The sequence below is a fragment of the Xiphophorus hellerii genome, chromosome 15, assembly GCF_003331165.1.
Source record: "Xiphophorus hellerii strain 12219 chromosome 15, Xiphophorus_hellerii-4.1, whole genome shotgun sequence".
Lineage (NCBI taxonomy): Eukaryota > Metazoa > Chordata > Actinopteri > Cyprinodontiformes > Poeciliidae > Xiphophorus > Xiphophorus hellerii.
Window position 1 is genome coordinate 984935 of NC_045686.1, and position 17707 is coordinate 1002641.

Here is a 17707-nt window from a genome sequence, read left to right on the forward strand (position 1 = left end):
AAAATAAAAAATAAAATATAAAATGCTGTTAATATAAGAAACAACTTAAGAGCAGTCCTTACAAAGATTCAAAAAATGCAGATATGTATATGTAAATATATGTACAGCAAGTGTGCCACAGTGCAGTTGTGCAAAATCGGACTGATTAGTGCAGAACAATGATTTAGCTTTTATTGTACAGTGAGATGGCCTGTGGCAGGAAGGATTTCCTGTATCTGTCCCTACGACAGCAGAGCTGGAGCAGCCTATGTGAGAAGGTGCTCCGCTGTCTGTCCACTATGTGGTGGAGAGGGTGCTGTTTATTGTCCATAATAGACAGAACCTTCTTCAGTGTCCTCCTCTCCACCACAGTTTCCAGGGACTCCAGCCTTAGTCCCAGTACAGAGCCAGCTTTCCTGATGATTTTGTCCAGTCTATTAGAGTCGCTGGCTCTGATGCTGCTTCCCCAACACACAGCAGCAAAGAAGATGGCGCCGGCAACAACACTGTGATAAAAGGTCTCCAACATCTTGCTGCACACATTGAAGGATCTCAGCTTCCTTAAAAAATAGAGTCTGCTCATCCCCTTCCTGCACACAGCGTCAGTGTTAGATGCCCAGTCCAGTCTGTTGCCGATTACAAGTCCCAGGTATTTGTAATCCTCCACCTCCTCCACCACTTCCCCTTTGATCTTCAGTGGCCGTGAAGGTATCTTCTTCCTTCTGAAGTCAATCACCATCTCTCTGGTCTTACTAATGTTGAGCCTCAGGTGATTCTGGTCAGACCACTCCACAAAGCCGTCCACCAGTGTCCTGTACTCCCCCTCCCCTCCATCCCCTATACACCCGACAACCGCTGAGTCATCAGAAAACTTCTGTAGGTGACATGACTCAGAGTTGTACTGGAAATCAGTGGTGTACAGGGTGAAGAGAAAGGGAGAAAGCACAGTTCCCTGTGGAGCTCCTACGTCACTGACCACCACATCAGACAGGACACTGCCCAGACGGACAAACTGTGGCCTGCCTGTCAAGTAGTCAGTTACCCAGGAGATCACTGAGTCGTTGACACCCATCCTCCGCAGCTTCTCACCCAGCAGCAGAGGCTGGATGGTGTTGAAGGCACTGGAGAAATCAAAGAATATGATTCTCACAGTGTCTCCTCCACCATCCAGGTGCGACAGTGCTCGTTGCAGCAGGAAGATGACGGCATCGTCAACTCCTAAGTGGGGCTGGTAGGCAAATTGCAGGGGGTCTAGAAACGTCCTCACCTGAGGCCTCAGCTGGGCCAGGACCAGTCTCTCCATGACCTTCATCACATGAGATGTGAGAGCAACTGGTCTGTAGTCCTCTGGGTCGGATGGCCTTGGCTTCTTGGGAACAGGAACCACATGTGATGTCTTCCACCGCAGCGGGACTCTCTCCAGCCTCAAGCTCAGGTTGTACATGTGTGCCAGTACAGGGGCCAGCTGGCCGGAGCAGGTCTTCAGGATCCGTGGTGTAATGCCATCAGGTCCTGCAGCCTTCCCCTGGTGTAATCGCTCCAACTGTCTCTCAACCTGGCCTGTAGTCACCGTTAGCTGGTTAGCTGGTTTATTATTGAGAGAAACTGATTTCTAATTGTTGTTTATTTTTTTTTTTTTGCCTGATTTTGTTATTTTTTGTTACTTATATTAATTATTGTCATTTTGGTCCTTAAAATACCAAAACTTTAAATTTTGGCCTGATGATAATGTAGTTTTTTAAATATTAAATGATTGATAATTTGATCAGTTACTTGGTACTTGAGTAGATTTTCTACAGAATACTTTTATACTCTTACTTATTTTACTTACTTAATTTCTTGGATATATATTGAAGTAGTGATAATCTTACTTGAGTAAAACTTTTGTCTATGCGGATTTCAAATTTGGTTCAACGACTTTATTACACTCTTAATCAAAGAAAAACATAAGAAAGGGAAAAGATTATATAGCAGACAAAAATATCAGATTACTACAATTATGGTAATGCTATACAAAACTATAAGTTTAGTATGCAACTCACTGTTATTGCCACAGTTTGTACAATTACACTATTTAACAAGGAATATTGTAAACAGTAAAATTAGAAAACAAAACCGCACAGCATTGTGGGAGATGTAGGCAGAGGAAAGTCATTATCTGTATCACTGCTAACTAAGCAAGGTTGGTGGACTCAACTAACTCCCTCACTCTTTGGTTACCTAGCAATACTTGTCTAGTTACTTGTGGTTACCTAGCAACAACCTGCTGAGTTTCAGCACTGTTCCTCATAACTGCTTAAAAATAAATAACAGTGTGGAGTGAAAACTGTAGATAAAACAGGAAAGATCAAGCCAACAGTTTTTGCAGTATTTCAGATATTTGAAACAAAAAACTGATCAATAATTATTGATATTGATTGGTATGAAATGCTTATATCGTGATGCATTTTTCAGCTAGTGAAAGTGGGTAACTGAAAAGTTTTAAGATTGTTTTTGAAGAGTCTCATAAGATTCCTTGAGCCTGCCCTCTTAAATAATTTTTCTTAAGTGTAAAAAGTTTAATCTAATAGCTAACAGATTGATTTTAAAATGAGCTCTTATAGAAACATCACAGAAACAAAATATTCCAGTAAAGTCATTGTATTGAGAATGGTACGATCTTGTCCTCCCATTTTGAGAAATCAGCTTTTTTATTTCTAAATCATGTTTTCTAGTAGTCCTTTTCTATGTTTATTTAATAAAAACGTTTTTGTTTTGATTTAGCTCCAAATTAAAACATTTTTATTTGCTCACCAATTGTCCAATCAGTGTCAGCAATCATTCTAAACCCCTGTAAACAGCCATACAACAAGTGTTGAAAGCAAAACGAGTGCTGAATAATCGAAAAAGTAGTGACACTTTTCCCCACCTACTTTTTTAATTAACCCTCAGTGGAGTTGTGGAGAACCATTTATCTCATTGCCTGCACAGAACAACGGAGGGAAATGCTGGCAGATTAAAACCTGGAATGCTAAAGGACAAAAAAGGACAAACTCTTTTTTTTAATATTGCTACATTTAAAAAAAAAATTGCCTTTGCTTTCCATTTCCTTTCTCCTTTCTTCTGGTCTAATTGCAGAGATATAACTTTGGAGCTGGGAGACATTTTGAAAGGCCGGTTGAAGGAAGGAGGAGGTAGCCCGTCTGTCTCCGGCTTCAAACACTGACCTTGGCTGCTAATGATGCTAACTGAGCTAATAACAGCTCTATACAAGCGTGTGTGTGTGTCAGTGAATGAGGAAGTGTGTGTGTGTGTGAGGGGAGCATGTGAAAGTATCATAATCAGAGCTGCTAACGCTAATGAGCCGGCCCTTTGAAGAGAACCGCCTGGAAAGGGCTCCACTCCTGCCAACTCATTAGCTGACCTGAGGAGTCCCTGATTAGAATGTGTTTGATGAAATTTTCAAGGATTTTCAATTGGAAAAAATAAATTAATTTTGGAAAGTGGGATAAATATCACTTTTTTGTAGGGTGTTCGTTGAGCTCCAGTTGGTGCAGAAAGTGGGAGGTCATTCACATCAAAGAGCTCTCAGAAGAGCGCCGAATGAGATTGATTTGCTGTTTTTATTGCAGATGAAGTGTACAAATATGTTTAATGGGAGGAGAGAGCAGGAAAATGTATCCTTTCCCTCTTCAAACAGCCTTTTTTCTCCCCCCCAAAACACAAACACGTATGATATAAACAGCTTAGCGGCTCCCTTTCCTCGGTGTCACCAGCGAGCGAGCGCCGGTAAATTAGCTTCTGTGAGAAAGCGAACAGGACAGGTTTCTCAGTTCTAAAACTCCTCTTTAAAGCGAAGACACAGCCTACAAGCGCGGCGTATAACAGCACAGTCACATCATCTCTCATTTGACTGTGTGGGGAAGGAGCCTGGATCAAAGTGGGACGATGCCAGGCGGGAAATTATCTGCTACAACGCCGCGACTATAAAGTCTTACAGCCTTTGGTGTGTTGACCAAAAGGATCTCGTAACATTTTTCGGTTGTAATGTTCACTTTGCATTAAATTCTGTAGCTTTCATCAACCTTAATACCTGTTGGCACACCTGATGAAAAAGTCAGATGTCTTTATGTGGTTTATGAACATTCAAGAGGATGTAATGCAATTTTATAAATATCACAAAACAGCTACAACCTCAACATGTTGCTACCTACAGATGCCATTCATTTACACTAGTGGGGCTGCATTGTGATTTTGATTTAGCAGATTTCATCCGACACTTTAAAGAAAACTTCAGCTCATCCTGTGTCATAGCGAATATTTAAGGCTGGACGGTGTGGCTGAAAAACGTATCACAATATGAGCTTCACATCAGTCAATGTCAATAATTTCTCAGTTTTTTGTTCTCAATATTCAGAATTCTGCCATATTAGTGGAGTAATATTTCCTCTTTTGTCCATAGTTTTCTTTCCACGCAGTTATGTTATTTTTAAGCAGACATAAGGAAAAACCAAAACCTCAAACTGCTGCTGCAACAGGTTGTTGCTAGGTAACCAAAGAATGTGTAGCACTTTGCTTAAGTGCTAGGCTAATATAAGGCTAACACTGTTATCTTTGAAACAGTGCTGCCTGTTTCAGAGCTAAAGACCAATCTGTTAAGAGTTGCTTTAGAACGTCGATCAACATATTGATGAATTTAATGATGACATTTGACAAAATGTAATATTTATTGCTTGTTTCATAATTGCAGACTGTATGATGTTTTAATAGCTTTGTTGCTAAAATGTGCTATAGCTACAGATAAACTTCCAAATAGCAGTCCAATACTTCAGTAAAATTAACGGCATGTTTCTAACTCCCTGACTCGACACATTCAGCTGCAGATGTTCATCTTGCTCCTGCTGACAGTTTCCATCTGTACTTTGCTTAAGTGCTAGGCTGACTTTATCTACTCTTTTTTGTTATATGACTCATTGATCACTTGGTTCAGCATTCTTGTTGTTTACTGCTAAGTTTGCGTGGAAGCCTTATGCGTATGCGCCATTCTCCATGTTTAGCGCCACTTACAGGTCTGGAGGAGTAAAGCAGGATTTTGAGCCTCAGTTCTCAGAGTTTCTGTGTGGATGAAAACATTTCTGAAAATAAGGTCCAATGTGGACACAGGTGTTTATGAAAAAATACAAGAGTATGGGCCATACAAAGAAAAAAGTTAAAACTTAAATTATGAGAATAAAGTTGTAATATTACGTGAAAAATTAAGTCAGTTTTATGGGTATAAAATTTATTGTGGTATTACAAGAATAGTCCTAATATTTTTAGAATAGTCATAGTATTATGAAAATAAAATCATAGTATTACAAGAAAGTCATAATATTACCAGAACAAAATCCTAATAGAAAAATGTTGAAATCAAATAAGATTATAGTCATAATATAATGACTAATAATATTACCAGAATAAAGTGAGGATATTACCAAAGTAAAGTGATAATACTACGACTTTATTCTTTTACAACTTTATTCTCATAACATTGTGACTTTATTCTCACAATATTATAACTTGTAATTTTACGATTTTATTCTCGTAATTTTATTTTCTTAACATGGTCCTAATAAATACTCTCTTGTACCTTTCAACTAAATATATATATATATATATATATATATATAAAATAAATAGATAAAAAAAGCACTCCAAAACTTTTCCTCAACTTATGCATTTTTGCAAAATGTTTTAAATCTGTAAATAAAGCCAAACAACCCTGAGAGTAGTCCGGACTGCAGAATGAGCTCTGGAACAATTTCCTTTCTTAAGTTTCAGGTTGGGCTGCTGGATGTTTGACTCCAGGTAGGAAACCAGCTCTAATTTCCCAGAGAACTTGTGCAGGTTGAAGCAGAGGTGCTGTGATTTGCTGTGCAGCTCTATCCCAGTCTGATGTGTTTGTCTGCCTGGCCGTGCGTGCGTTTCTTCTTTCTTTGAGTGTGTTTGAGTTGGAGTAGTTTAGGCAGGCAGAGAGCTGGATCTCTTGATGGTGAATTTGAGCAGACTGGAGTCTGAGAGGCAGTTCAAAGACCACAGGCCCACAGGCAACAACCAACACTGAGGCCGCTCTGCGTGTGCGTGTTTGCACAAGCGAGGGAAGCAGGGAGGGAGCGAGCATGTTTGGTCTGTGGGTGCATGTTTTTTTTTTTTTTTTTGTCCTAACATGTGCATTTTGATTTTCTTGTATTTATGAGGGTGTGTGGTTTTGCCTTGATGGCGTACATCCTAATCTGCTTTTCTTTTGAAAGAGTTTCGCTCCACATCCTTATACATGCCACACAGTAAAAATGCCAACATCGAAATCTTTGGTATAGTGTTAAATAAAAAGTGTTAGTGTTGTTTTAACACCAGACAGCTTTAAAGTAACACTGTCAGTGTAACTTCTGGCATATTTGCCAGAATTTGAGTGTTAATTGGTTGGTGTTGATTAAGCCACTCCTTCGTGTAACGGCTGCTGAAAAGTGCATTCTACTTTGTATGTATGTTTAAAAAGCCAACATTGCAAGCAGCTAATGTTAAGACTCTGAGAGGATGTGGGGATTTTTTCTTAATTCCCTCACACAAGTTGTTTCCTCAAAAATCACTGTCAAAACAAAAAGATTCATGTACTTAATCCAACGTAATTGCTGAATGTCTTCAGTTGGTAGCACTGTTGCCGGGGTCATTTGCATGTTCTCCCTGTGCATATGTGGGTTATCTCTGGGTACTCCAGCTTCCTCCCACAGTCCAAAAACATGACTGTCAGGTTGATCTCTCTAAATCAGAGATCTTCAACCTTTACAACAGGGGTGCCCAAAGTCGGTCCTCGAGGGCCAACAAAACGTTTTAGTTCTCTTCCTGGTGGTAGTAACAACCTTTTCAGCATGTCATTGTTGTTCTTCGGCCTTCTAATGAGCCATCATTGGATCCAGGTGCGTTAAACCAGAGAAAGAACTAAAACATGCAGGATGTCGGCCCTGTAGGACCGACTTTGGCCTCACTGCTTTACAATCAGGAGAGGCACTCTCACTGTCAGGCCAGCCAAATAAAACTCTTTTAGAGCCGCCAGACAACTAAGAATTTTAGATAAATATAGGAAATAAAGGGAATTTGTATAGTTTTAATGAGTCACCATTTTATTTCTGTTTTTAGGATTTGAAATAAAGGTAAAGATCAAATTTAGCAAAGAAAGGATGCATCATTTTTTCTTCAGTGGGATGGAAAATGTAATAAAAACAGCATATAGATTCCAACTTAATGAGAAAATGTTGAAGAGGAGTACATTTTCACAAATAAAACTCTTAACTCAGAATATTTGAGATTTTTGAAAAGTTGGGAATCTTGGACTTAAAATTTTGTCTTTTGGAGCTCAGAAATGTTCTTGTTTTTTGTAGAAAATTTCTGAGATTAATCTGAGTCTCAGAAATTCTTAGAAAAAACTCCGAAATTTCAGCCAAATTTCTCAGGTTTTTGGCTGAAATTTACTATTTCTTTTTCTACCTACAATGGCCCTGTACACCGTCGTAAACATCGGATCTAGAAGCAAATTACTGGCTCTTTTAGTGTCATTCTTTGTGGAAATTCAGTGCAAATATTGCATGGCTACATTTGTTATTAAAAATGTTATCTGTCTTTTTTTATTTTTGTTTAGTCAGAGTTATTAAGAGCCATTGCGGAGGGTCCAAAAAGCCACTTGTGGCCCTGGGGCCGCAGTTTACATTAAGTGTTGGTGTTACTTTTATCATTGTATTTAACACCAACACCATTGTAATCTTAATGTGACATTCAGTATTGTTGATTATTTAACAATGTCTAATGTTAATTTAACAAAAAAAAAAGGCTGTCAATCTTTTAACACTTTCACAAATGTTATTTTAACACCAGCTTGTGTGGACACATATAGACACTTTGTTGGTGTTAAAATAACACTGACAGTGTTAATTTACTGTGTAACGTTTAAAACTGCAGACACACATTGCATTAGCATGGGCACGCCACGCGCTGCAGACGCCCTCAACAGCTGTCCTGGACTCTGACCCTTCTGTAAGTTATGCACGAAAGCTGGCAAAAAAAAAAAAATTAATTATAAAAATGCTTGCTGCTAATTATTGGGCTGTAATTAATGAGCTAACCTTTGGAGAGTGGGAGAGGAAGGTGGAGAGGGAAATTATTCATGTTGTGTTTGCATATATGAATATGCAAACAATAATTATCCCCTCTGAGGAGAGAAAAAAAAATAGTCCAACATCTCTATCTGAAGCTTGGTTACTGTGACACACAGATAAACACACACACCTCCTCTCTTTACTCCTCTATCATCTGCAGTTGCTTTCTCTTTGTCTGGCACTCTTCATCTCTTCAACATGATCTGGTCTGAAGCGAGGTGGCTCTGAGCGATGCACAGTATTAAATGGATAAGTATTCCACCTTTTGATGAATATCACGAATCGGGATATGACCTCTGGCTAATTCCTACCGGTAACAACTCCGCTTTGTCAAGACTTTGTCCCAAAAGTGCAGCGCCTGACATGTGTTACACGTTGACACACAGGTCAGTGTCAGGCTTCGTGACTTTGATGAGCAGGTTTTGCTTTAAAGTCGGCAGTTTCAAAAGCCACAAGGGTGAGGAGGCTTATTAAAAAAAACAACAAGTCTGTTTATTGAAGGTAAAACTTTGTTAGAGATTGTCCTGCTGATAAGTTTTTATGCTGATGTATAAAAATGTCAGTAGTAAATTCAAGTTTAAATCGTTTTTGTTTTTTTTTTCTTGTAAGATTAATTTTAAACATATTCATTTGCTGAGCCTCAAATTTATTATGTACACAGAAAAAGTAGGCCTTCTCCCTGCTGGCTTCAAACTTTAACTTATTATTACCCAAGTGGCTGATGAAAAATTTTCTTTTGCACTGCAAAAACATAAATATCTTAACAAGCATTTTGGTCTGGTTTATAGTATAAATCAGGGGTGTCCAAACCTTTTGGTGTGGGGGCCAGAAAGGTCAAGCTGGAAGAACTTCGGGGGCCACAAACTTTTTAGTATTTTTGTTTTTAATCATAATTGCAAAGACTACCTTGTGTTTTCATTTTTACTTGAAACTAAACATGATGGCAGTCACATTTCTCCAGGCAAGTCATTAATTACACAAAAAAATGCTTTGCAGGTTTGCCAGATAAAAAAATAACAACAAACTGTATTAGATTTTTTTCAGGTTGATCATATTTTTCTATCTTTTTTTGTTTGCCTTTTTTTTTGGAAACAAGAACAGCACATGGCTCACTCTTGCTTTATTTTGACTGGAAAGCCCAAGTCTGCATTTCAGTAAAAATGGTTGCTTTTACAAATAAATTAAAACAAATTAAAAGCAAAACATTTGTGCTGCACCTTATATTTTACATTTTAGTATCTTAAATTCTGTTTTTCTTGAAAGACTGCACCATAACATAATTTTAAAATCTGTATCAACTGCCTGAAATGGCAAACCAAATTTAGGCTATGCTTGAATTTTGATCAAGGGCCACAGATGGCGCCTGGGCCACACTTTGGACGCCCTTGTTGCAAATATCTAACTTACAAATAACTTTTCAGCTATTGGACGTTGTTTTAAGTCAATAATTCTTTAATATTGATAAGTTCTAGTTCCACTGGTGCCGTTACCTAGCAACGCCAGCCAAGCCCAGCCCGTTACCTAGCAACCAGTTCTAGTTCCACTGGCAGATTATTTCACTTGTAACAAGAAATCTTTCCTGTTTTAACTGAAGAAAAAAAATCTGGATTCAACAATTATTTACTTAGACTTATTTATCTTGCTGAAAAGTTACTTTTAAGTTATTTTCGTATTTATTCAAGTGCACCTTTAGAATCTAGACAAAGTCCTTGGTAAGATTTTGAGTTTTTGCAGTGTAAAGTCTTGCAGGTGTAATTGTCAGGAAAGTAACCTGTTACATTTGCTGATGTTATTGTAATTAAAACAAGCTCCTACATTTCTTGTAAGTTAGTTTTTGTTTTATTTCAAGCAAACAAAGACATTTGCACTAGAAACATTCTTTGTAGGATTTTGCGTTTTGCTGTGTGGATTCAAGAACGTTTCAGTATATCATAGCAGATGGGTCTAGTTTTTACCAAATCTGTTCCAGCACCAAGAATGGCAAAAGAAAAAAAATTAAGCATTAAATTTAGCATTTTGACAACCATCTTTCTTAGCCTACTTTTTGATAAATTCCTAAAGCTGATTGAGAGTCTAGTGTAACTCATAGCCTCACATACACGTTCACATTTAGCTGCGATTTGCAACAAAGGTTGTAAGCCATCCTTCTTACCGAGCAGCCAAATTGCTAAAATCGCACACATCTTGCATATGGTGACAGTTGGAGTTTTCCTTTCTGCTGTCACCACATGCAGGCACAGTTTGCAATCGAATGTCTAATGTTGTGTTTTTGTACATAAATTTACCTGAAAACTGAAATCTAAGAATCACCCTGTGCTATTTTCTTTTTAAAATCTGAACTAAACCCAATCCTTCACAATATTCTGGCTAAATTCATGCTGAACAATTGTTCTACATTCATGAATTCAGTGTTTTCTTTCCCTTTCATCCGGGTAAATATATATTTTCCCAACACCACGCTATCATAACTCTAAAATCACTCCTGAAACTGTTTAGACTTTTTCCTTCAGGTCGACACTAGAGCACTATTTTTAAAAATGAGCCGCCACAGAGACAGTTTTTTCCCCAGGCCGACTGATGAACGCTGAACAGCCAGAGTTCCCAGATTGATACCATGCATATTTCCACTCATTCAGCCTTGTCTTCCTCTTTTATAAAAACATATACACTACAGAAAAACTCTTTAATTCCCAAGAATTTTTGTTTGTTTATTATTTTAACGTTTTCATTGAGAGTGAAGTGGAACCAAAGTCAAATTTCTGCTTTGTATGCACCAACTTTTTAAATTAAACTGATTATGATTCTGAAAAAATAATAAAAAATAAAAGTATTTGGTATTTTTTTCCTGGCTTTCAGACTTGTAAAAACAATTTAAATGTTTGTCTGAGGTATCTGAATTAAATTTATGGCTAAACAACTTGAGAAACAGGAATAACTCAGAGCCCAATTAAACACATCTGGTTCTACTTTACTGATGATGAAAACAATAAAAACAAAGGTAATATTTTCCCAAAATATCTTGACATCCAGGCAACAAATAATAATAAAAAAATCAGATACTAATGATCTGAAAGGGGACATAATATGCAAATTTCAAAATTTTGCACATTTTTGTACTTCCATTTGGTTTCAAGCCATTTCTAAAAACAGCCAAAGATAAAACAATAAACAAATAGAAAACAGATTTTGAATGCCTCTTTCAGATCCCATCTCTAATTCTATGGTATATTTTTGCAGATGAATTGGAGCCATTCATCCTGAAAATGCCATAAGATGAGATGTGATGTGAAATTAAACACTATTGTTTAAAATCAGACCGCTTATCTCCATTTGCTTGTTTTCTTTCTCCTTTGTTGTGGCAGTGAATGAATGTTTGCTGCAGAATCCGTTTCAGATTCTGATCACATTCACACTGACCTCTCTTGTGTGTGTTTTTATCCGTGTGTGTGTGGGTGTGTGTGTGTGTGTGTGTCAGATGACTGTGCATATCATATCCAGTGGCCACATTGATTCTTTAGGTCGGACGAGGAGAACTGTAGCCAATTTCAAAAGTGAATTATATATTTCTGAATAATAAATGAATGTTTTGTTCTGGCGCCTCTCAGCAAGAGAAAGAAATTACCTCTCGGGTGGGATAAACTGTGTGTGTGTGTGTGTGTGTTGTCTCATTAGCTCCAGCATATTACCATAACGAACACACAAACTGCAGCGTGATCAATGTCTATTGATGTGCATCAGACCGTCAGACACAAAGATGGATCGATCTTCTGGAAGACTCGCATATTATTTTAAATAGACACAAACGTACGAACTGCGTTACTGTGCAGTGGCGGTTTTTGTACGGCGTGTTCAGATGAAAGCCTCGTGCCTTTAGGCGTGCTAACCGATCTAAACGAGAACATACGGTCTCCAGGACGCCTTCATCTCCGGTTCCTCTGCTTTAGAGATGCCACCACCGAACCACAGGCTCCGCCCACAGCTGGCCAGCCGCTCATCAATAAGGCATTGACTTGCATACCTCACTGACCTCGCATCATACACACACACACACCCACACACACACAAATGCGAGTTGTTGTTATGTAGGTGCCCGTCCCAGGTGGGGCTGATTAAGTTTTCATGGATGTCCTCAGGGCGAAACACTTAGGGGTTAACCAGCTTCCTCTAGCAGAATTAAAAGAGTTAAAAGTCTGCCTTATCTGTCTCTTTATTCTTTCTTCTATTTTTTTGTCTAAAAAATATCAAGCAGATAAAACACAAAAAGTCATAAACAGTTTGCTACACAATATGACTTATTTACCAGAAATAGATTTTGTAAAATATTGGTAAAATGGCATGTAGATGCAATTTAAATAAAGGTTTACGCTGTAAAAGAACACAATGTTTACAAGTATTTTTTAAATCTAGTTTCTAGTGCAAATGTACATTTGAAATAAGACTAAACTACAAGGAACTTTTCATGAATATTTCACTTATAACATGAAATGTTTCCATGTTATATGTGAAATAATATCCCAATAGAATTAGTATTTTCTTTTTATCAATATTAAAATGATTTTTTACTTAAAATTAGCTCATATTTCTTGCAGAAAGATTACTTGTATGTTAGTTTTGTCTTATTTCAAATGTACTAAGGTATTTGCACTAGAAACTAGACCAAAATACTTGGTAAGGTTTTGTTTTTGCAGTGCTTTAACTTGAACAAGTTTAAGATATTTTGCTAATCCAACATCAAAGTGAAAGAAGTAGCATTGCATCTGTTACACACACAGTAGGAGTGTAACAGGTAAACCTTCTATGGATGCAAACTCCACTAAAAACCCACCTGTTTAGGATTGTATTTGAAACGTAATCAATTACAAATTTATTGATGGAGCTTGACTTAATGCTTTGTTTTGATTATTGATTCTATGTTGCATTGTGTTTCTGTGTTTGTAATGATGTAAAGCACTTTGAAATGCCTTGCTGCTGAAATGTGCTATACAAATAAAATTTGATTTGATTTGATTTAAAAACAGTTTGACAGTAATTACCTACACATTTTGAGAATTAACTACACTGCCAAAACACAAAATTTTACCAAGTATTTTTGGTCTAATTTGTAGTTCAAATATCTTAAAACAAAGTGCAAGGAACTTTGCAGCAAGATATAGCAACTTGTTCTAAGCCCAGTAATTTCTTAATACTAATGAAAAAGTTCTAGTTCCACTGGCGCTGTCACCTAGCAACGCCACCAAAGCCCAGCCTGTCACCTAGCAACGCCAGCTAAGCCCAGCCTGTCACCTAGCAACCCAGATCTATTTCCACCTGCAGATTATCTCGTTATGAGTGAAATAATCTGCCAATGGAAATAGTACTTTATCATTAATTAATATTAAGTAATAATTAAAAAAACAATTACCAGCATTAATCCTTTCCTTCATGACTTTTTATTCTGTTGGAGACCAATATATTTTCATTTCATTTGTAAAATTCACAAGAGGAACTTTCTTTTGCTCATAAAAAAGTAACTTTAACTTGGAGTAAAATTTTAACTTTTTTGGTATCTTTACTTTTGTGTAAGTAAAAAGTTATTAAAGTAACTGTACTTGTGTATATTATTTCGTCGATAGGTTTTTCTGCAACGTAAGGGAGCTGAATACACATGCATGCCACACTTTTCAGATCTTTCCATGTCTGGTGTCAGAAACCTTCAGAGACTAAATTACATACAGATTGACTCTTTCTATTGATCCAGTGACTGCTGAAGAGTTAATTTGATAATATTTAGACATTTTTAGACTAAAACAAGGGTAAATACAGAAATGTGTCAGTTTTTACATTCCTATTTCCTTTTTAAAACCATGCATTATTTTTCTTCCAGTTTACAGTCATGCAGTACTTGGTGTTTCTCTGCAGCAAAGCTGCAAATGCTCCACAGGTGAAGTAGAATAATAGATGACATATATATGATATATGTTGAATTTCTGAGGTAAACATCATCAGTATTCTTTCAATTGCCACGCAGGCGTCTGCGCTTTCTGAAATGTGCAACACGTCTCATCAAATCCTCAATAATCTTATCATCTTTTATCAATAAAGCAACGGTGCTGGTATATGTTGGGCATATTACCATCCTCTGACATGTTTTATGCATCGGATTGAGCATTTTTTTACAACGATAAACAGCCCAGTTTGATTTGCACCACTGTTATTTATTCAAATCAAATCTGAAAACATCAAATTGATCATGAATAAATAATAACAAAACCATGTCAGCAAATCACTCAAATCATTTTGTGCTTTTGATAGCAACAAATCCAATAACATTCTTCTGACTGAAATCTCACCAAAAAACGACTTTAACAACAGAAAACATTTAAAGCAGCCTGAGAGACGGATGCTTTCTTTGACACATTTCACTTGCAGAGCTCGTCAGGGGGAAGCTGACAGCGGCGTGTCAGAGGTGATGCGGCTGGGTTTCGAAGGGCCGATTTGGCGTTAACACATCTGTCAGTTGTGGGAAACCTCCTCGCGCTGCTTTGACGCGCCGAATCCAGCCAGACATCCCAGACAGATGGCAGCAGACACGCAGCCGCAACCTCACATCAGTCATCTGAGACTCTTACTGACGATAAAAAACAGCCCAGTGTCTGTCACTGTGGTGATATTTTTAATTCAAGCTGTCCTAATAGAGAAGCGACTCTCTCATGTTTACAGATAAACACACACCAGTCCAAAGAATCTCACTTTATGGTTTGCTTTTGCCCTAAAGGACCACAGAAGGATCCAGGAAGTGTGTTTTTGCTGTGGGATGAAATATAGTAATCGAGTATGGCATCTGCTAACACTTCACAGTTAAGTAAATAAAAGCTACACTGTAAAACATTTGAAAATGAAAGTCCACCTGCCAAAAAGAAAACTGCTTTGGTTTTAACTCAGAAATTAAAGTTCATGAAGTTGATTTAACAACAGAGACAAGTGTATAAACATTGTTTTTTTTTAAGTTCATTAATCTTGAATTGTAAGTTTTAGTTTATTGCTTCTATTTAAACCAAATAATTATTTCACAATATGCATGAAAAAACGGCCTTCACCTAGTTAAAGAGCCATATTTCTCTATTATTTACTCACAATATCAAGTTATCTTACAAGCAACTTTTGAGCAAGATACAGGAGTTTAAGTAAATAATTCCCAATATTGCTGTAACAGTATTAGTTCCACTAGGAGACAATTTCACTTATAACATGGGAAAAATACTCTGCCGGCAGAACCAGAACTTTTTAAAATTAATATTTAGGGATTGTTCATTTAAAACAAGCTCCAATTTCTTATTTGTAAGTTAGTTTTGTGGTATTTCAAGTGGACTAAGATATTCGCACTACAAACTAGACAAAAATACTTGGGAAGATTTTGTATTTTTGCAGTGTATGGCTTAAAAAAAACCAAGTGTAAGGCCTTCCACAAGGAGGATAAGCTGCTAAAATTCATTATTAAAAAAGCTGTCTGATCAGGGTGCTATGTCCAAATGTACTAGTGGAAAGTTGAGTGGAAGGAAAAAGTGTGGAAGGAAAAGATGAACTAGAAACTAGACAGATGATACTTGGTAAGAGTTTGTTCTTTTTTGACGCCGTTTTGAGTGTCATGCACATAAGAACCAGAACCAAACACGGAGAAGCAGCATTCAGCTTCTATGCACCAAAAATCTGGAGAAAACTGTAAAACAGCCGAAAAGCGGAGTTCCTTTACGTCTAACTAAAACCCAGCTGCTTTTGAACCATAACAAATGAAACACTGACCAATATTTTGATGTGAAATGATGACACTTTTGCGTATGAATGATGCCGTGTTGCTGAAATGGGCTACACAAATGAACTTGATTGATTGATTGATTGATTGTATAAATCTGAATACAGAATGTGTAAGATTTCCTTTTCCTCCTCCACTTCCCCCTACAAACAAGAGAGACGGCCAATCAGAGCGAAACAGGGAAGCACAGAGACACGATGCGGCCTGGCAGCTTTTAGCAGCTGACACAGAGCGGGAATGACACACACGCACACACAAAAATGGAAGAAAAAAAAATCGAGTGCTGGATGCACACCCATAAACACACGCAGAGTGACACAGACGCGTAGTGACAGCCTCTCTCCTCTGGCAGGGAGTGGCAGGTCTGAAGCCCCCCAGGCAAAGCTGCTGCTACTGGAGGAAAAAACCCCAACAACCCCTCACCCCCATCAGCCTGCTTCCCGTACCTACGCTCTGACCTCCTGCCCCAAAACGATTAATATATGTGTGCATGGTTTCCTGTTAGGATGATGCTAAATGGGTGATGACTTCTGCCTCTGAGGCTGCATGTGTCTGGTGTCAACTGTAGTTCTGGAGTGTCACTGCGTGTGTGTGTGCGTGTGTGGGTGTGTGCGTGTGTATGCGTGTGTGTGTAATGGTCAAAGGCCTGAGGCAAACGTCCCCAACGTTCGCTGGCGGGAAGTCAATAATCATTAGTTTTCCAGGTGAGAGGTGCTCAGAGCAAGAAGCGCAGAGCTCTTTTTAAGCTCAATTGCCAGGAGTGAGGCATTGTATGCATTGTTAAAGCTCAAAGTGAATCTGTTTGGAGGCAAAAATATACAAGATGGCACCTTTCACTGCAAAAACACAAAATGTTACCAAGTATGTTTGGTCTAGTTTCTACCGCAGATATCTTAGTAGCCTTGAAATTAACTGACAAGTAACTTTTCTGTGGGAAATAAGAACTAGTTTTAAGTAAATAATTCTGAAGTACTTATAACAAAACATTTTTTCCATAAGTAAGATAATCTGCCAATGTAAACAGAACTTTTTCATCAATATTAAGGAATTACTGACTTAAAACAAGCTCTTACGTCTTGCAGAAAAGTTGCTTGTTTTGTCTTACTGCTTACTGCAGACAAAGCAGATATTTGCACTAGAAGCTAGGCTAAAAATACTTGGCAACATTTTGTGTTTTTGCAGTGCGCAGTTGATGCTCTCTAATATTGATTGTGGTGTTTTTTAAATGCTATCAAACGCCAAACATTTACATAAACTTCACTTGGCCTTTATTTAGCACCTCAAGGTAATTCACAGGGGCAGAATACAAATGCACACCACACTTTTCAGACTTTTGTTTCCCAATTAAGAAAAGAAAAAAATATATTTCTTACACTTCAGTTATTCACTGTCTAATGCAGCTTTATTGTTAAATAAAAAATTATATTGAATTTTGTAATTATAATTTGATAAAACAATAAAAAGTCCAAATTTTAGCTTTTTTTTCTTGCCACTGATATTTTAATGTACGTTTGTACTTAGTCTTTTAGTGATAAAATATATTCGGAATACATTTTTAACCTAAAATTTATTTCATTAATTTTCACTTTAAGCTAAAAATTAAGTTAAACTAATATAACTTGCAGACTTAAAAAAAAATTCTACTTTTAAATTCCAACCATGTAAAAATAATAATGAAATTTTTTTAGGTTACATATTGACCTACATTTGACACGTATTTACTTCCATACTCTTAGACGTAAGCAGTATCTTTCACAAGACATTCCCTAAAAAT